Source organism: Elephas maximus, chromosome 5 (genome assembly GCF_024166365.1).
Source record: "Elephas maximus indicus isolate mEleMax1 chromosome 5, mEleMax1 primary haplotype, whole genome shotgun sequence".
In the NCBI taxonomy this organism is placed as follows: domain Eukaryota; kingdom Metazoa; phylum Chordata; class Mammalia; order Proboscidea; family Elephantidae; genus Elephas; species Elephas maximus.
In genome coordinates this window covers 16594484-16612510 of record NC_064823.1, presented here as the reverse complement: position 1 = coordinate 16612510, position 18027 = coordinate 16594484, and the positions used below count along the sequence as shown (strand labels likewise).

Below are 18027 nucleotides of genomic sequence, written 5' to 3'. Positions count from 1 at the left end.
GGGAATGGGCACAAAGCATTAAGACCTTTATGTTTCACATTAATTCCCATCAGATCAGATTCATTGCAGAAGAGGCCCTGAAAAACCTGGTGGAGAGTATGACTTATCCGGTGGCTATTAGCCAGCCTCTGTTCTCAGCCACTCTAGGGCTTGCACAGTGGATCCATGAACAGAGTAACCATGGGTCTGGGATAAAGACCAAACATGGGCTCAACAGCATGTATTCCTTTACACCAAGATTGAACTACCTACCGTTACTCCTGAATGCCCAAGTTCTCAACAGCACAGACCAATGCCAAGCCCCTGATATGGTATCGTCCCTTGAGTAGATTGACCAGTCACTTGGTGGCAAGTTGATTTTATCAGACTTTTATTTGAAGAAGATAGCAATTTATCTGCACTATGATCAGCATCTATTCTAGACATGGATTTGCTTTCTCTGTCTATAATGCCTCCGCCAGTACCACCATCCAAAAGCTTACAGACTGCCTACTTTATTGACATAGTGTCCTATATAGTACTAGCTCAGACCAAGTGACTCATTTTATGGTGGAGGAGGTATAAAAATAGGTGCATTACCCTGGGATCTACTTGTCTAACCATATGCCACCTGGAAGCAGGCAACCTAATAGAATGATGAAATGGCCTACTGAAGGCTTAGCTAAGTGCTATCCTCAAGTATAGCTCCCAGAAGTGTTGGGCTGCTATTTTCTAGGATGCAGTACTTGCACTGAGTCAATGGTCCAGGAACCAGAAGGTGGAAATAAGCTTGGCACTCCTCTACATTACTCCAAGTAACATACTTTTGCTTTACATCTCTGCAACCATGGGTGATTCTGCATTGGGTAAGGGAAAGGGAAAGCTGCGGCTCTGGTACCCAGTAGTGTTCCACTTGATCATAATGGTTATGTCGACAGTTCAGCAGGCAAATAAAGGCATTATATTGGATGAGGGATTGACCCTGGCTACCACAAAAAGCTATAGTTACAGCTACTAATGGATGCAAGATGGATTATGTTCTTCTTAGAGTATTCATTGGGGCATCTCTTGGTGCCTCAATGTCAATTGATAACCTTAAATAGGCAACTGTAGCAACCACAGCCTGACGAGATAAGACAACTGTGCTAAAACGACTAGGGACTCTGACCCTTTGAGGATAAACTTCTGGGTCACCTCATCATTTAAACAACCTGGACCCACTGAACAGCTTGGACAAATGTGAGCAAAATCTAGAATTTGTGATGGAAGAGGGAGATGATAAATATCAGTTATACACTTGGCAACCGTGGGAACCATACCTTGTTCACTAGCTCTTTTTTTTTTTCTTCCTGTGAACTTTTTTCTCTTGAGTCCTTATGTGGTAGCTAGCCACTACCTTGAAGTTTGTGACGAATTGGACTCAATACAGAGCAGGTATGGCTCTGAATGCTGCAAGGGGTAGACAGTATTGGAAATTCCTCATCTCCCACCTCACATCCTCTCACACTATCTTTTTAGACCACCCATTTCACCCTTTGATAGTACCTTACCTCTTATCGTATCACATCTCTTGCTTTCTGCCTTGGTATTTTTCTGACATCTCATCTACATGGAACGCCTGTGAAAATCTGCTCAGCTGTTTTCACACATGTGCGAACACAGAAATTCAAGGGAATTAACATCTTTTCGTTCTGTTGTACATGGGGCCACTATGAGTCGGAACAGACTCAACGGCACCTGACAACAACAACATCCTTGACCAGTGGGGAACAGGAGCCTGTGGATATCTGCCCTGAATCCTTTGGACTAGCAAAGAGACTGAGGGTGGTGAGGAGAGAGAATCTGCTTGATATAATCACGATCATATAGAACATTGAATTTGAGCAATGTAGTCTGTGAGCTTCCTAAAATCTAATATGTGTAATGACAATGCAGTATACCTTAGGCTGGGTTCTTCCAAAAGAACCTGAGAAAAGAGCTTGGCCAGATAGTTTTGGACAGGTAATTCTTAGGTATATGCCATTTAGTTCCTTGGGGATCTCCAGAGGGACTGAGCATCAGTTGCCTATAACAGTGACCACCTCAAAAACACCACTTTTCATTGTCTTAACCCTATTTAATTTTTTTGAGATCCCCATTTGCATTCCTAAGATCTTACATTCCAAAATAAATGACCTGCACACAAGCCCTCTTCTCAGGTTTTTCTTTTGGGAGAAACCAACCTAAGGTAGAGTGCATTGTTATTGCACATTTTAGATTTTAGAAAGCTTACAAACCACATCATTCAAATTTAATGGTTTATATGATTGTGATTGTATCAAGCAGATTCTTCTCACCACCCTCTGTTTCTTTGCTAATTTGAAGGGCCCATGTCTACAAAAAGTAGCACAGAGCCCAGTGCATTGTGTCTATTCAATAAGAATTTATTGGACTGAATCATTTTACAGAATATATTTCAAAGTTTTCAGGCACTGGAAAAATCCTGGAATGTTTTCCGTTGTGATACTGATTTTAATGTGGGCAAAAGGGGAAGTGGAAACACATTCACATATCATCTCCTTCTCTTCCTATCTATTTCTGTCTTTTGTCTTACTATTTTCATTGGAAAATAGACTTAAGACAAAGGACTGGATAGTTTTGACTAGGAAAATGGGCCTATATTTATCAAATTAAATAGTACTCATTAGTCTTAAAATCATAACTCAGGCTTCAAAACCTGCAACAAAAATTTTTCCTGTCACACAAGCCACTTTCAGGGTCCTGGATGAAATCAAAAGTGGACTAAAAAAGAAAGAAATGATATCTTAATAATTCTTTCTAGTCCCAACAGTTTATACCAAAATATTACTTACATAGTACACAGTCAAGAAGATCAGCTTTTGCATAGACTTTCTGAGTCCCTCTAAAAACTCTTGCTGCTTCTTTGGCCCCTAAACGTGTAGGGCCTGGCACTTCCTTTTGACTGTCCCAAGTTTCTGTTTCTCACAACCGTGTCCATCCACCCTTGAATTTTCCTTTCGTTCTTCTCATTACAGTATAAAAATTTACTTTGTGAGTGCTGATTTGAATAAGTATTGACTCAATTACCAGATGAGGGTAATTTACACTATGGATTGTTGGATTTCAGTTTAGAGGTAACATTTGCATTTTGAGAGTAGTGTACCTGCAAAATCAATCTTCTAATTGAAGATATATATGTGGAGCATATTTTTGTGAAATCATCAATCCTGGTTACTATTCATTTTTTGATAATTTCTTGTCCTAATTTTGCAAAATTTATCAAATTAATTGCTATAACCATTTATCAGAAGTCCCTGGGTGGCAAAAATGGTTTGGGCTTGACAACTAGTTGAGATGTTAGCAGTTCAAACCTATTCAGAGGCACCTTGGTAGATAGGCCTGGGGATCTGCTTCTGAAAATTCACAACCTTGAAAACCCAGTGGTGCAGTTCTACTCTCCACTCATGCTGTTGCCATGACTCGGAGATGACTCAACGGCAACTAGCGAAGACAGCAACCATTTATTGTCATCAACTCTCATTTTTGCATGTAAGGAATAGTAAAAATGATCACTCTTAGAGTTAGGATGACACATGTACCAAGAATACAGGAAGCCAAGAATCTCAAATCTATGAAAGTGAAGGGTGTCTACAAACTACCTTATGATTTCATGATAAATAGCTAGTAATTAAAATATTATTTTCCATACTGTAGGATCCCTGGGTAAATTTTATGGCTGATATTGATAAATTTAGTATATGATTTAAAGGAGAAATAGTAGAAAATAGTGTTGAATGACATTCCACTTTACCATTTGTATTGATTACAATATAATAAAAAATATAGGTACATCATTGGCTATTGAGAGGGCTGTGAATGTTTTTCTGTTTATTTTTTACTATGTACTAAAAAATTCATGGAGAATGTCGGACATAGTTAAAACTGATATTCTTCTGGTAGCCTATATCTGTTACGTAGTATTTCTGTCTAAATAGCATACTTCAAACACATGTTTGTGATAATGCCCTAAGGCACTGTATTATCTGGAGTATACCTTTTAAAGAGAGGCTATTATTTTTGTTAGCTGCCACGGACTCAGCCCCTGACTCATGATGACCTTATGCACAACTGAAGGAAATGCTGCCGGTTCTGCACCATTCTCAAGATAGGTTGCAGATGGGACTGTTGTGATTCTCAGGATTTTCATTGGCTGATTTTTGGAAGGAAACCCTGGTGGTGTAGTAGTTAAGAGCTATGGCTGCCAACCAAAAGATCGGCAGTTCAAATCCACCAGGCACAACTTGGAAACTCTATGGGGTGGTTCTACCCTGTCCGCTAGGGTCACTATGAGTCAGAATGAACTCGATGGCAATGGGCTAGGTGTTTTTTTTTTTTTAATTTTTGGAAGTAGATCACCAGGCCTTTCTTCCTAGTCTGTCTTAGTCTGGAAACTCTGCTGAAACCTGCTTAACATCATAGCAACATGCAAGCCTCCATCGACAGACAGGTGTTGGCTGTGCATGAGGTACACTGACCAGGAACTGAATCTGCATCTCCCACATGGAAGGTGAGAATTCTACCGCTGAACCACCAATGGCTCATAGGTTTGTGGAAATAAAAAACCACAAACTATAAATTAAAGAATTAGAGTATTCCAGGAAATAAAAATTGTACGAAAGAAAAATATGTGTTTTTGAACAAACTTTGAAAATATGTTCTGACAAAAACAGACATAATTAATAACATCAGTTGTATGCTTTGGCATACACAGTAGAATACCAAGTGTCCTGGATTTCCACAGTATCTTGCTTTTTTTCTAACTGCCTAACCTTGTGCAAGTCACTTCATAAAAGTTTCTAATACTTGTTGAATAATTATTATTTTCTAGAAACCATATTAATATCTATACATTTTTTGAAGTAAAAGAGAAGGGAGGAATTTAATCTTTATTTTTAGGGCCCTGCAAGATACGAAATTTCATATAGAATTAAGAAACTCAGTGATAGGAGAGACTTCATACAGTATATAGAGTTTGGAATTTTTCAGTATAGTTTTGGTGTAAATAGAGCTGCATAACAAATCACATTAATGAGGTCTTAGTAGAGAAACAGTAAGACAAACTTATAGGAAATATATTAGTGTTATTGTTAGGTGCCCTCAAGTCAGTTCTGACTCATAGTGATCCCGTGTACAACAGAAGTGAACCACTGCCTGGCCCTGCACCATCCTCATGATTGTTGTTATGCTTGAGCCCATTGTTGCAGCCACTGTGACAATCCATCTCTTTGAGAGTCTTCCTGTTTTTCACTGACTCTCTACCAGGTGTGATGTCCCAAATATAGTACAAAACAAACAACTTTATGATTCTGCTGTACAGTTTAAACTTAAAGGCCTCAGGAGTGCTGTCTTATACATGGAAGCTTTAGTCTTCAGAGGTAGTTTCTGGCACCACATTCTGACCTTCTTCATCCTCTACAAAGAATTACTTCTCAATCAAGCTTAATGAAGCATATATACAGATTTGTTTTCATGATTTTGTAGCACTTCAATTTTATCCAAGCCTTCACATTCTCTAATTGTTATAAACTTTCCCAGTTTCACCTGATTTCATATTTGAAATGGCATCCAGAATAGCTGGAATAATTTTGGTATCTTTCTCAGCTAAAAGGGCCATCAATGGTTCTAGTATGTCATAATGAACAAGCATACAATCTGTTTAACCGTTCCACCACTTATATAGTTGGTCACAGACCATAAAGCTGCTTTTTGTGTCATGATGTCAATAAAGAATGGGCCAAATCCATGATTCACTACTTGCCGTATCTGGTCCTGATGGCCAGCTGTGACGTTTGACATTGTACATGTAGCTTCCCTCTGAATATTAGTTTTGGGGTTAGCAGGCTTAGAAAAACAGTGAGTGCTACTACGTCTATTACAACCACATACTCAACCTGAACAGGTCAGTTCATCCGTCCCGTTGACAATATTCCCTATGGCTTATAGCATAGGAGCCACATTGGCAGCCCTGCAGCTCCTAGAAGCTTCACAATTTGGAACACAACTACTGTTTTCAGGACAATTTCAATCCATTTATTCACACCACCAGTAAGGTAGGAAATGGTCCAGCAGGTTTCTAATACTTCTGGATCATCGTGTTACAGGAGAGGAACTAAAATAGAATTTGCTCAGTGGTATCTAACAGGGGTGAAGAATTCTTGTTTTGGCAATGATTTCAAAGTGTTCAGAAAAGATTATGTAAGTGACCACCTGCTAAAGATCACATATGAGGAACTGCAAGTAGAGGCAACAGAGGATCAACTGCACCATACGTGATAACCAAGTCTCAGAAAGATGAAGCATTTCCTGCAATGTTTTCCAGAGCCCACACAGCTTGTTCACTGATGTGAGCATGGGGAGATGCCAAAAGGGAAATGAATGCTGGGAAAGCACCTCCACTTACCACAGCCTTGGTATGTTCTGATGTCCTGGAAGCAATGTTCATGAGTGCCCAAGCTGATGCAAACTGAACTGGACTGCATTTGGTTCTGCTCGAGGAGGACACACATTCTGGAATCAAACCAGCCTGGATTATGTTGTCTATGGGAGGCTGTTTTTCCTTAGAAAGCAGTTTCCTAGCAGGTTGAATAGCTTGGAGATGGCTTTCCAAGTTGTAGTATTTTACGCCTTTGACAGTGTCACTAACAGAGTAATTTACAGTGCCGTAGGTGTTTTTAGTTGTTGCGGTTTACCTGTGGTGGAGAAGCAAGGCCATCAGGAAAACAGCTTCCTTTTTTCCTTTTCAGCTTCTGGTCATCCTTCTTCGCTTTCCTCCGCCTCGTGTTAACTTCTATTAGCACTACCTCATTTCTGTACCGTCTTTCCCCTTGTACTCTAATTTGTCAAGATGGGCAGCTGGTTTTAGCTTTCTCATTGGTGGACACGGCTGTGAGAGAAAGGGAGCAATATGTGCAGCATGCTCAGGCTTCCACAGAAGGTGGTGTGGGGTTCATAAGCTGCTGGTCAGATGCCTTGCACATGTCCAACCTTTACATGTAATTTTGATAGCAACCTCAAAGCAAGTCAGATATTCTTGAAATGCTTATTTTTACACTTCAGAAAACTAACCCCTAAGATATTAAGTGTCTTGCCCAAGATCATACAGCTAAGAAGCAGTGGATTCAAACCCGGGCCTCTTGTTTCTGAGACCAGGCACTTGTCTCCTACGCTACTGCCTCTCTTAGTCTAGATTCCTCATCTGCAAAATGAAGATACTGAACCAAGATCTCTTTCACTCTGATTCTATAAATATAAATAACATGCCAAAAAAAAAAAAAAAAGGGAAGAAAAGAGGTTCGTAGCACTTTCCCCTCTATGTGGCACACTGAGAGAGAAGATGTGTGTCCAAGTCACTTGCTAAGGCAGACACATGCATTTTTTCTCCAGGCTCCTCTAAGATTTCACTTCTTTTAGGAATGTCATCTTGTCACTACAGCAGATGTACTTTAGTGGTGTGCTAGTGGCCAATTTTAATGCAACTCAGGATTTACCATGATTAGAAAAAAAATCATTGTTAATAGAATATTAGAGAGAAAAAGAACCCAGACTACATCTAAGGTAAATGCTCTTGCTAACTTGGTTTTTACAAAGATCAAAAGATACCGTTCAGAAGGGACATGTCTTCTGAAGACATGCAAATGAAATTTCACACACTTGAATAACTTGTAATAACTAAAACAGCCTTTTATCTCTACGTATCAGATGCTGTTGAATTTAACAGTAATTTATTCTAAATAATCTCCTTATAGTCTACTTGTTCAAAAAGACCTAAAGATTGTGAATGAGTATGCTATCTTGTCTTTAATATTTTGCTTTTTTGCAAAAATGACTATGTCTTTTTTCTCTTGAGGACCATGTTCCTTCAAAATAACGAAGAGTCATTTATACTGCATGCTGCAAACCCATTAGCAAGTGGAACATGAAATGTGAATAGTGGATTCTAACCAGCAACTAAGTAAATAGAATTGAAAATATTTACATCATATACCAAAAACAAAACCAAACCCATTGCCGTTGAGCTGATTCTGACTCACGGCGACAGGCGCGCCCAGTGGATTCAAACTGCTGACTTTTTGGTTAGCAGCCGTGGCTCTTAAACACTGCTCCACCAGGGTTTCCACATCATATATTAAGTGTATGTGTTGTTTCAAGAGCTTTGTTATTATTTTGGATCTGGTCACAGAAGTTCAAAATCTACCCTTTTAAACTGTTTACAGAAAACAAACTTTAACCACTTCGGTTGTTATTCACAAGATTATCTTGTGGATGACTAGCTAATATGCAAAAGATTGCTGATGACTAGTGGCTGGAGAAGATTTGAGGGGTAGCTCATGTCTAAATGTGCCTCTAATGCTGCTTAAAGATGAGAAAAAAACCAAACCAAACCTGCTGCCATCGAGTCAATTCTGACTCATAGTGACCCTACAGGACAGAGTGGAACTGCCCCATAGAGTTTGCAAGGAGCGCCTGGTGGATGCGAACTGCCAAACTTTTGATTAGCGGCCGTAGTTCTTAACCATGCCACCAGGGTTTCCTTAAAGACGAGGGAGGAGAGACATCTGGTCTTCTACTTTATTTTTTAATTTGACTTTATGTATTGAGAATAAAACAGATTTTAAACATAGTTAGGATGCTTTGGGTTATGAGTAATATTAAACTCAACTCAAACAAGCTTAAATAATAATTAAAAAAAGTGTGAGCTTCTGGTAGAATTTGATCTACAGATTAACAATCTCATTGAGTCATTGGGTCTCTGTATTTATCAATTTGAACAGTAAAAGAAGGTAATGCGGGCTTCTGGCAGCATTTGATCCAGAGACTGACAATCTCACTGTGTCATCAGCTATTGGTCTCTATCAACTTAAACAGTAAGAGAAGGTAATGTGGGGTTCTGGCAGAGTATGATCTGTATTGACAATTTCATCGTGTCATCTGGTATCTGGTTCCATTTATATGTGGTTTTCTTTCTCTTCCATCTTCTGGTTCATCTTTATCCAAAGACAGCTTTTCCTCTTGCACACACAATGATTCTGTCTATTCCAGGTCTCACAATTACAAACTGCAAAGTACAAACTTGTCTTCCAGCACAAGACACTTACTGATTTATGACACCATTCTAGGTATTGTCCTTGTGTTTTAGAAACCTTTGCCCTGTAGAGTTTTCTGCAGTCTGGGTTTTGACAACTGCATTTCCATGCTTTCATATGTTCATCTGTGTCCTGCTTTTCTGAGGCTTAAATCTAGAAGTTTGAAAACATCCAGGCTCAGTTTTTGGTAAGAATATTTCATAGGTGGTGGTGTGTTCTATCAGGATACACATGATGTCTGGTTGTCTCCCTTTTTTGGTGATGTTAGACTCTATCAACACCTATTGCCTAGAACCATGTATTCATTAAAAAAAACAAGAAACAACAACAAAAAAAAAACATTGCCGTCGAGTCGATTCCAACTTGTTAAGGCTTGTAAAATATTGATATTCCAATTTTGTCATTAAATCTGTATTTTCAGTCAGAATACTTCTGTCAATAAAAAACCTTTCCCAATTCAGCTATTTGGATGCCCGGAAGCGCCAGAGAAAGCAAGAGAAATGCTTCATTCTTTCCTTTTATTGAGCAATTTTCTGAGTAATTGATTCTCTATTATCCCAAAGATGATCAATAAGATATATTTTAAGTATCATTTGAATTCATGGATTTAAAATGATATTAATTGTATGTATTAATTAAAAATACTTAATTTGTAGTACATCATTTTTTCTTATCTATGCTCAGAGTGTCCAATATTTGGCTACTGAGTGCCTCTTCTAGTTGCCTCCTTACTCTTTCTGACGCGAACTTAGTAGCCTTTAATAGCGTATTTGCTTTTTCATACGAAAAGATGTTCCAGGTGCATTTTCTCCATTCTCTGCTATAGACACAGAATTAGCCATTTCTCCAGTAAGCCTTGGTTTCTCTTAGGGGCACATGACATGACGTTTAGAGACCACTATTTGCATACTTCTGAATAATCAGCCATTGAAAACCCTGTGGAGCACAGCTCTACTCTGACACAATGGGGTTGCCATCAGTTTGCTTCAACTTGATGGCAACTGGTTTTTTGTTGTTGTTGTTTGCACACTAGGAATGCTCATTGCTACTGGGTTGTTCACGTTTTCTACGCATTTTAAATAGGAAAAAAAAACTTGATTTTATATTGATACCTTCTGCTTAATCTCATCCATCTTTCCTGTTTCCTTTCTAGCATAAGTATTGGTTTTCAATGATTCTAACATAATTTTTCAGAAATTTTCAACACAATGAACACACAGCTGACTCTGATTAAAATAACATCACCATCACCAATAACACGGTTACTGAAAAGCATGTAAAGATATATTATTTTGTTTTAGTTAATCTTTTTGATCTTAGGATATATCCCACCAAGGATATATACACCAATTACTATTTTTTAAAGTCACAGGAAAATATTTCCTACCCCTTTGTTATGTCACCAAACACAATACACGATTATGTTCATTTCCTTACTCTTTCAATTTTTGGGAATTAAAAAAAATGTTGACTTTAAATATCTGTAAGGTTTCACATTCAAAGCTACAAATCAAATATATTCACTGAAGTCTGATTTTCATTTTAGTTAGCTCTAATTCCATTTTCCCCATAGATAACAATTTAAAAAATAATACTTCATGCTTCCATTTTTTATTTTAGCCGGTATGTCTAAATAACCAAGTACCCTTCTTCATTCTTAGATATAATTATTAGCATACTTTAGCTAACAGAAAGGACTGAATTGTCGAACTAGACTTACATGAATAAGGGACTTGACCCAGTATCAAGCTTTACTAATAATATCAAGGATATAAATAATCAAAAGGCTCAGGTGAATCAGGGAAATGTCTGGTACAGCCTATGTGACCACCTTGGTCTTTCCTTTCTTCACTGGACACTCTCTTTGGCCATGAGCAATAGGTGAGGTATTCAAATGATATTTTTGTGGATGACCTCCCATAGTGGTGGTGGGGTTTTTAGGTTATAAGGCATCTCCAGCGTATACTGATTGGTATAGGGCTTCAGTGACATTTTCCTCTAGGAGCAATGCCATACATAAGAATACTTCCACTAGCAAATATCTTTGGCTGTTAGTTATTAGTACGCTTACAAGAAGATTAAACTGGGATACCTGCCTTCTTTCTTTCCCAAGAAAATGTTTCCTAATAATTGGAGACAAATAGATTATAGGCTAGTATTTTTAATTCCTTTCTACCCAGTTGCTCTTCTGACCTCATTCAATGTCTTCTTGTTATGTATTTTTTTTTCAGGTATCTTTTCATCATTTGTCTTTCAAAAGTATCTTCGTATTTTACACAGAAGAACAAGTCTACTAACTCTGATGACCATCAGGATTTGAACCCATTTAATGAGGTGTAAGAATTCCCCCTAAAGCATCTTAACCATGACCATATTGTTACATAGGCCTTTTGATGTTCTTTTACCAACTCAGTTACCAGTTTTCCTTCTTTTTCCCCAGTTATTTGAAAACTTTCTATAATATGCTGATAAAAAAATATATATATATATATATTTTTGATGGAGGCATTAAATTGAGTGTACAATTTTTCTAAGGACAAATTTACTTCTTTCTCTGGCCAGTCAGTTTTCATAGGCATTACATCAATTAGAAGAGTTAATTCAGCCTCCTAAAATATTTTCTCATTGGGCAAGTTATCATTTACATAAGCCTTGTTCTTATTTAAGAGTATAAATAAACCTACAAATCCTTTTTTACACCATATAGCTGTTGAATACAGATTAAAGTGATGTTTGACACACAGTGATGGTTAATTTTATGTGTCAACTTAGTTAGGCTATGGTGTCCAGTTGTTTGGTCAAATATTAGTCTAGATGTTGCTATGAAAGTATTTTGTGTATGTCATTATCATTTACAATCAGTTGACTCTAAGTAAAGGAGATTACCCTGGATAATGTGGTTGGGGCTCGTCCAATCAGTTGAAGGACTTAAGGGCAAAATTCTTCCTCAAGACCATAACATACATATTCTGCCAGAGTTTCTAGTCTGTCACCTGGCCTATAGATTTTGGACTTGCCAGTACCCACAATCACGTGAGTCAATTCTTTAAAATAAATCTCTCTCTCTATGTATATATAGTTGTTGTTAGTTGCCAACTTATGGTAACCTTATGTACAACAGAATAAAACGCTGCCAGTCCTGTGCCCCCTTTATGATTGTTAGTATGTTTGAGTCCATGTTGCAGCTACTGTGTAGAGCCTTCCAACATAAGAGGCTCATCTTCCAGAACTATATTAGACAATGTTCTCTTGTCATCCATAAGATTTCATTGGCTGCTTTTCATTCCCCCCCCCTTTTTTTAATCTGCTTTTTTTTTTTTTTAGGTGAAGGTTTACAGAGCAAATCAATTTCTCATTAAACAACTATAGTTTTGTGGTATTGGTTGCCAACCCCGTGACGTGTCAGCACTCTCCCTTTCTCGATCTCGGGTTCCCCATTTCCATTCATCCAGCTTTCTTGTCCCCTCTTGCCTTTTTGTACTTGCCCCTGGGCTGGTGTGCCAATTTAGTCTCGTATAAATGGTTGAGCTACATATATTATTGTTTGTTTTGTAGGCCTGTCTAATCTTTGGCTGAAGGGTGAACTTCATGAGTGACTTCATTACTGAGTTAAAACAGCGTCTGGGGGCCATACTCTTGAAGCTTCTCCAGCCTCTGTCAGACCAGTAAATCTGTCCTTTTTTTTTTTTATGAGTTTGAATTTTGTTCCATATCTTTCTCCAGCTCTGTCAGGACCCTCTATTGTAATCTGTGTCAGTAGCTGGGCACCATCTAGTTGTGCTGGGCTCAGTCTGGTGGAGGCCATGGTAGTTGTGGTCCATTAGTGCTTTGGACTGATCTTTCCCTTGTGTCTTTGTTTTTCTTCATTCTCCCTTGCTCTAGACAGGGTGGGACCAGTGGAGTATCTTAGATGGACACTCACAGGCTTTTAAGACCACAGGAGCTACTCACCAAAGTAGAATGTAGAACATTTTCCTTGTAAACTATGTTATGCCAGTTGAGCTGGATGTCCCCCGAGACCATGGTCCCCAGCCCTCTCACTGGCTGATTTTTAGATGTAGATAGCCAGACTTTTCTTCCTAGTCTACCACCTGTCAGTTTGTTGTACTGTGGGGTTGTGTGTTGCTATGATGCTGAAAGTTATTATGCTGCCAGTATTTCAAATACCAAAAGGGTTACCCTTGGTAAACAGATTTTAGCAGAGATTTTGGACTAAGATAGACTGGGAAGAAGAAGACCAGGCAACATCTCTCTCTTTATGGGTGTGTGTGTATGTGTGTATGTATATATACATACATATATGTATGTATGTATATAGGCTCTGTTTTTCTGGAAAACCCTAATACATGCACTATCCGTTAGTATTATAGGATCATATTATTCCTTTCCCATATGAATGACTTTACATATGCCACATTCCTAATCATGGGGGTGGTTCAGGAAATTCCAGATTCCACCTGTTTGTTCCACATATTATAGTGTATGTTTTACAGGTGACATTATGTAACATCTATGAGTCAGAATCAACTCAACGGCAATGGGTTTGGTTTTTTTTGGTACCCCATCATAGAAAAGACTTTATTTAAATCTGAATACCTGCTGGCTTCAAGAACTCAGGGAGTTAGAATCTGATTAAGTTATCTGCCTTAGCATTTCGATCCTCTTTTTGAGATGGAACTGGATTCTTCTGATGAAGATTCACATGACACATTTTCTAAATTCCTACAGAGATTTCCATAACTGAGTGCTGCATATAGGAGTATCCTTTACTGTCCAGTCATCTTGGACCCATTCACCATTGGCTACAGCCCAAAGTCTGTAAATATCCAAACGGTCCTGTGAGATCAGGAGTTTAGTTCTCCCTCATTGCAAAATAAGCAGCTCTGAAGTCTGCCAAACTTTCAGACTGGCCCTTTCCTTCTTTCCTCAACTTTTCTTTTTTCTAGTAGCAAGGCACATAGCTGCCAATTTCCAAACAGTCCACACCCCAGGAACTCCCACCGGCCAACCAGGCAGCTGTTTTGTCCTGGCTGGGGCAGAGTCACAGACCTTGGACCACAGAGCAACGTGGGGAAAGAAGATCCTTAGAGGACTCTGCTATTGACTCTATGGGCAACTTGCTTGTGTAAACAGTGGGCCCCTGAATGTCACATCTTAGTGTACTCTTCAATGTAGCACTTCCTCTTTATCCAAGAGCTTTTTTGTATTGCCTTCTCCACGTTCAAAGCTCTCTCTGGTATCACTAAAGAGAGACATAGTTGATAGTTCTAGCCTCAAAATTATGTGATGCCTTTCTGTGGTGGAAGCGGTTGTGACCAACCTCTATAAATCTTCTAATGCTTGTTTCTGCTCACAACCCCACTCACAATGAGACTTATTTCTGGGGACTTTGTTATGGGGCTAACAGCGTTCTTCGGAGAAGGAATGTGTTTTGCCAAATAGCCTGCTAGGTCTGAATTTCTTGCTTACTGGCAGGGTCTGTGAGAGAGAAAAACTTATCTCTCTTTGTTTAAGGAATGTCTTTAGTAGCTTCCAGAAATTTTTCAGATTGGATCAGGCTTGCACTTTAGCTGGATTTGTCAGCAATCCTTTATTTATCATGAGAGTAACTATGATCCTGAACTCTTCTTGTGCTTCTTCCTCTGAGGAGGCAATTACTATGATAGAATCAATGCAGTGCACTAGCTTGTTGTTGTTGCTGTTGGTTGCTCTTGAGTCGCCCCCCAACTCATGGCAATCCCATGCATTGCAGAGTAGCACTGCTTCATGAGGTGTTCTTGGCTGAACTCTTAATGGAAGCAAACCACCAGGCCTTTCTTCTGTGGAGCCCTGGGTAGGTTCAAACTGCCAACCCTGGTTATGAAATCCAACTCCTATCTCACTCCAAAACCAAACCCGTTGCCATTGAGTCAATTCTGACTCATAGTGGCTCCACAGGACAGAGTAGAACTGCCCCCTAGAGTTTCTAATGCTGTTAATCTTTATGGAAACAGGCTGCCACATCTTCCTCCTGTGGAGCAGCTGGTGGGTTTGAACCTCTGACCTTTTGCTTAGTAGCTGTGAGCTTTAACCACTCCACCACCAAGGCTCTTCCTATCTCACTAAAAATCTCACTAGACTATAATAATATACTAGGAAATTCAAATATCCTTCTGATAACACAGTAAATGTACACCCACTTTCATTCTATTAAAATGCTAACTGTGCTTGGCAGGACTCTGAAATCGGGCTTGAAAAGAAGGTATTAGGTTTATGGTGGCTTGTTGCACTTCCTGTATAGTCTTCACCATACTAGGTATAGATGACACAATCAGAGAAATTACCTTATTTGCTCCTTGATACTCTATTGTTCACCTCCTGGAACCTTCTGCCTTATGTAGTAGCTAGAAGGAATCCTAAAAAAGGGAGTCAGTGGTAATTAAAACTCTCACCTCAACTGTTTCCTTAATTAGAAGAGTGGTTTCTTGTTTCCCCCTTGGAATTCTGTATTGTTTAAAGTTTACTACTAAGAAGGATTCAGGTAATTCCAAAGGCTCCCATTTAGCATGGTCAATTAAAACTGGGTAAAGTATGGATTTAGGCACTATCCCTGTGAAAAGGACAAAGGCAACATGTCCCATGTATCCAACTATTGGACTTAACATGAAAGGGAGCTATATTTCAGTCATTAAACATCTCCTAGTTTCCAGATCTCCTTTATACACACACGCACACACTTGGAGGTGGGAGTTAAATTATTCTGGGTTCTTGAGGCCTTCTACTTTAGGCCTTGCAACACAAGACTCAAGAAGTTCAGAATTAAACTACAAATCCTGGCTATTTTCTGGTTAGTGAGAAGGGGGATTACCACTTTTGTTTGTTTGTTATTTTTGATTTCCCTCTGTAGGGTGGACAAATCTAAATAATTGTCTCAATAGAGCCACTGGCCTTGTTTATCCACATTCCTATATCTTATTTGATCTTCAATGTTCTGTTACCAGTAAAATCTTTTTTCACAAATTCCGCAGAACTTTCTCTACGCCAATCTTTCTCACTGAATGTTGTCATTTTCATATGTAGCTGTTGTGTTATCTCTCCAACTAACTTTTCCTTGGGGACATGATTTGTGCATAATTTTCCTTCTCCCTGCTGGATGCTTTGCACCGGCAAATAAATAATTTTGAATGAATAAAAATAGTTTAAATAATGAAGTTTTGTTCCCAATTTTAGTGCAGAAGCTAAGTGTCATAATGATGACTACAGCCTGACTACAAGTATGAGTCCCTGAAGATGCTTTCTCTAGGTTTAAGCAAATATTGAGAAGTTAAAATTTCCCTCAATTAATAATGTCATGATATTTTTAAAGAACAAACAACCTTAAAAGAAGTAAGTATTGCTTCTACTGACAATAAGTAGCCTTCTTAGAGATAGACTGTGTGATATTGGTGTTGCCACCTTGTTAAGACCATGTATTTGCCACATGGATCTGTCATCATTATCAAAAAATGAACACAATCAAGGATGGTAAATAATATCAATCATTAACTTTCTGGTAAATGACAAAACTTAATACCTTAACCTTGATAAGATAATTTATATTACATAAATAATAAAAGAAATCTATTTTTATTTTAGCTTTTAAAAATGAACGCAATTCTGATTCTAACTCTTACTTCAGTGTGCTACAGAGGTCTTATATTCTACTCTTGGTCAAATAGGTATTTGACTCATTTTTATCTTTTTCAATTCTATAGGGAAGTGACTTTTTAAGGGAAGCTCACTGTTCTTCCTACCTTATTAAAATCCTGCTTGAGAATTTTTTTTTCCTTTTTTACCATGTGTTTATAGTAAAATTAGTGTAGAAAACTTTCTAATAGATATTATAGACTACAAGAGTTCCTGAAAATCCTTTCCCTAGATTTAAGCTAATATTGAGAAGATAAACAGATATTGGTTATACTAGTAAGTAAATACTTCTAATTGCTAATAATTCTGATAAATTAATGGAATTTTATTGCGAAACGATGGCATTTAAATAGTTGTTGAGTTGGGGTAACATTTTTCAAGAACATATGTGAAAACTTTGCAAAAGAATCGCATTTCAAAAGATAAGAAAGAAAGCTGGCTACCAGAGGCCCTTTAGCTAGGAAACGGTGACCAGAACAATTTGAAACGTTGAAGAATGTCCAGCTTGGAATCTGGTTCAAGGGACGTATAGATTGGTGTGGGTGACACAGAGAGGTTCTGGGAATAAATTTTACATTAAAGTCTAGTAGTTTAAGAGTCAATTGGGAACACATCGACTACTCCTGACTTTTCTTAAAATCAAATGTAGACTTAGAATGAAAAAGCAAGTATGTGAAACATGCTTTCATTTAGGGAGCTAAGACATTTTCAAGTTGTCTTGTATTTTCTGTAGTCTTGGGAGCCTTTTAGAATTATTTTGTCTGAATCTTAGCCTGCATGTTAAAGATGAGAAACTAATAATCAAGAGTTGGCTTAGTAAACGAGAGTGAGTACTCATTGGATCTCGGATGCATTTGTGAGCAAACCATGACAAAAAGTTCCTTTTTTCTTTCTTCCTCCTTACTTACAAAGAATACAATTTCAAACCTTGAACAGGGGTTTAGTATTGCATATATTCCATGTAAGTATGAGAATATGCCTCCGTCTTACATGTTTTTATTAAAAAAAATTACCATGTTAAGCCTCACTGTCACTGAGACTCTCATGTGGACAGGAAAATTGATTGACCTGGAAAGTTTTTCTCTTACTTTCTGGGTTCGTGGCTTCATAAAAATCATAGGCTGTAATATTTCCAGAAATTCACGATAGCTTCTACTCGTCAGTGGTGAAGCTTTTAATGATCTATTTTATCTTCCTTTTTTCATCATTTGACAGATTTTTTTCTTTTCATTTACTCATC

At 38.2% G+C, this 18027-nt stretch overlaps 1 pseudogene; it reads right to left on the bottom strand.

Moving 5' to 3' along the window:
• Positions 1 to 5401: 5401 nt before the first annotated feature.
• The window catches only part of LOC126077493 (importin subunit alpha-1-like), a 57519-nt pseudogene continuing 44893 nt past the window's right edge, over positions 5402 to 18027 (bottom strand).